The 2500-nt window shown below is 48.3% G+C and overlaps 8 non-coding genes across 8 annotated transcripts in view; all 8 read right to left on the bottom strand.

Moving 5' to 3' along the window:
- Window positions 1–103: 103 nt before the first annotated feature.
- On the bottom strand, window positions 104–175 carry trnap-cgg (transfer RNA proline (anticodon CGG)). The gene has a single exon. It is a non-coding gene; the product is annotated as a tRNA-Pro (tRNA).
- Window positions 176–438: 263 nt separating this feature from the next.
- trnap-ugg (transfer RNA proline (anticodon UGG)) lies at window positions 439–510 on the bottom strand. The gene has a single exon. It is a non-coding gene; the product is annotated as a tRNA-Pro (tRNA).
- A 274-nt stretch (window positions 511–784) lies between these two features.
- Window positions 785–856, bottom strand: trnap-cgg (transfer RNA proline (anticodon CGG)). Its single transcript has one exon. It is a non-coding gene; the product is annotated as a tRNA-Pro (tRNA).
- Window positions 857–1119: 263 nt separating this feature from the next.
- trnap-ugg (transfer RNA proline (anticodon UGG)) lies at window positions 1120–1191 on the bottom strand. Its single transcript has one exon. It is a non-coding gene; the product is annotated as a tRNA-Pro (tRNA).
- A 263-nt stretch (window positions 1192–1454) lies between these two features.
- On the bottom strand, window positions 1455–1526 carry trnap-ugg (transfer RNA proline (anticodon UGG)). The gene has a single exon. It is a non-coding gene; the product is annotated as a tRNA-Pro (tRNA).
- A 274-nt stretch (window positions 1527–1800) lies between these two features.
- On the bottom strand, window positions 1801–1872 carry trnap-cgg (transfer RNA proline (anticodon CGG)). Its single transcript has one exon. It is a non-coding gene; the product is annotated as a tRNA-Pro (tRNA).
- A 263-nt stretch (window positions 1873–2135) lies between these two features.
- Window positions 2136–2207, bottom strand: trnap-ugg (transfer RNA proline (anticodon UGG)). Its single transcript has one exon. It is a non-coding gene; the product is annotated as a tRNA-Pro (tRNA).
- A 274-nt stretch (window positions 2208–2481) lies between these two features.
- trnap-cgg (transfer RNA proline (anticodon CGG)) overlaps window positions 2482–2500 on the bottom strand; it is a 72-nt gene continuing 53 nt past the window's right edge. The window contains exon 1 of the tRNA in view: window positions 2482–2500. This exon is cut by the window's right edge and continues 53 nt beyond it. This is a non-coding gene — a tRNA (tRNA-Pro).

The following is a 2500-nucleotide window of genomic DNA, read 5'->3' as shown; positions in this document are numbered from 1 at the left end:
TCCCCCAGCAAATCACCCCAAACCACGTTGGGTAAAGGACTCATCTGGGATTTGAACAGGAGCCCTCGTTACCAGGTACCTTCCTTTGTCAACGTACTCTAAAGGGCTCGTCCAGGATTTGAACCCGGGACCTCTCGCACCCGAAGTGAGAATCATACCCCTAGACCAACGAGCCACAATTTGGTGGCAGTTTTGGTTGATCGATTTGTTTTCAAATAACATGCTTAGCCAAAAGCTCCATGCACCCTTAGCGAGAATCATACCACGAGACCAACGAGCCACGTTTCTGTCAGTGTTTCGGTTGACTGTTTGTTTTCACATAACATGCTCAGACAAAAGGAGAAACATGACCCCAAACCACGTTGGGTAAAGGACTCATCTGGGATTTGAACAGGAGCCCTCGTCACCAGGTACCTTCCTTTGTCAACGTACTCTAAAGGGCTCGTCCGGGATATGAACCCGGGACCTCTCGCACCCAAAGCGAGAATCATACCCCTAGACCAACGAGCCACACTTTGGTGCCAGTTTTGGTTGATCTATTTGTTTTCACATAACATGCTTAGACAAAAGCTCCATGCACCCTTAGTGAGAATCATACCACGAGACCAACGAGCCACGTTTCTGTCAGTGTTTCGGTTGACTGTTTGTTTTCACATAACATGCGTCGACAAGAAGAGAAACTCCCCCAGCAAATCACCCCAAACCACGTTGGGTAAAGGACTCATCTGGGATTTGAACGTGAGCCCTCGTCACCAGGTACCTTCCTCTGTCAAAGTTCTCTAAAGGGCTCGTACGGGATTTGAACCCGGGACCTCTCGCACCCGAAGCGAGAATCATACCCCTAGACCAACGAGCCACAATTTGGTGGCAGTTTTGGTTGATCGATTTGTTTTCAAATAACATGCTTAGCCAAAAGCTCCATGCACCCTTAGCGAGAATCATACCACGAGACCAACGAGCCACGTTTCTGTCAGTGTTTCGGTTGACTGTTTGTTTTCACATAACATGCTCAGACAAAAGGAGAAACATGACCCCAAACCACGTTGGGTAAAGGACTCATCTGGGATTTGAACAGGAGCCCTCGTCACCAGGTACCTTCCTTTGTCAATGTACTCTAAAGGGCTCGTCCGGGATTTGAACCCCGGACCCCTCGCACCCAAAGCGAGAATCATACCCCTAGACCAACGAGCCACAATTTGGTCCCAGTTTTGGTTGATCGATTTGTTTTCAAATAACATGCTTAGACAAAAGCTCCATGCACCCTTAGCGAAAATCATACCACGAGACCAACGAGCCACGTTTCTGTCAGTGTTTTGGTTGACTGTTTGTTTTCACATAACATGCTCGGACAAAAGGAGAAACATGACCCCAAACCACGTTGGGTAAAGGACTCATCTGGGATTTGAACAGGAGCCCTCGTCACCAGGTACCTTCCTTTGTCAATGTACTCTAAAGGGCTCGTCCGGGATTTGAACCCCGGACCCCTCGCACCCAAAGCGAGAATCATACCCCTAGACCAACGAGCCACAATTTGGTCCCCGTTTTGGTTCATCGATTTGTTTTGACATAACATGCTTAGACAAAAGCTCCATGCACCCTTAGTGAGAATCATACCACGAGACCAACGAGCCACGTTTCTGTCAGTGTTTCGGTTGACTGTTTGTTTTCACATAACATGCGTCGACAAGAAGAGAAACTCCCCCAGCAAATCACCCCAAACCACGTTGGGTAAAGGACTCATCTGGGATTTGAACAGGAGCCCTCGTTACCAGGTACCTTCCTTTGTCAACGTACTCTAAAGAGCTCGTCCAGGATTTGAACCCGGGACCTCTCGCACCCGAAGCGAGAATCATACCCCTAGACCAACGAGCCACAATTTGGTGGCAGTTTTGGTTGATCGATTTGTTTTCAAATAACATGCTTAGCCAAAAGCTCCATGCACCCTTAGCGAGAATCATACCACGAGACCAACGAGCCACGTTTCTGTCAGTGTTTTGGTTGACTGTTTGTTTTCACATAACATGCTCGGACAAAAGGAGAAACATGACCCCAAACCACGTTGGGTAAAGGACTCATCTGGGATTTGAACAGGAGCCCTCGTCACCAGGTACCTTCCTTTGTCAACGTACTCTAAAGGGCTCGTCCGGGATTTGAACCCCGGACCCCTCGCACCCAAAGCGAGAATCATACCCCTAGACCAACGAGCCACAATTTGGTCCCCGTTTTGGTTCATCGATTTGTTTTGACATAACATGCTTAGACAAAAGCTCCATGCACCCTTAGTGAGAATCATACCACGAGACCAACGAGCCACGTTTCTGTCAGTGTTTCGGTTGACTGTTTGTTTTCACATAACATGCGTCGACAAGAAGAGAAACTCCCCCAGCAAATCACCCCAAACCACGTTGGGTAAAGGACTCATCTGGGATTTGAACAGGAGCCCTCGTTACCAGGTACCTTCCTTTGTCAACGTACTCTAAAGGGCTCGTCCAGGATTTGA

The sequence above is a fragment of the Hypomesus nipponensis genome, chromosome 1, assembly GCF_054491055.1.
Source record: "Hypomesus nipponensis isolate SF chromosome 1, ASM5449105v1, whole genome shotgun sequence".
NCBI lineage: Eukaryota > Metazoa > Chordata > Actinopteri > Osmeriformes > Osmeridae > Hypomesus > Hypomesus nipponensis.
This window is presented reverse-complemented; position numbering and strand designations above follow the sequence as displayed.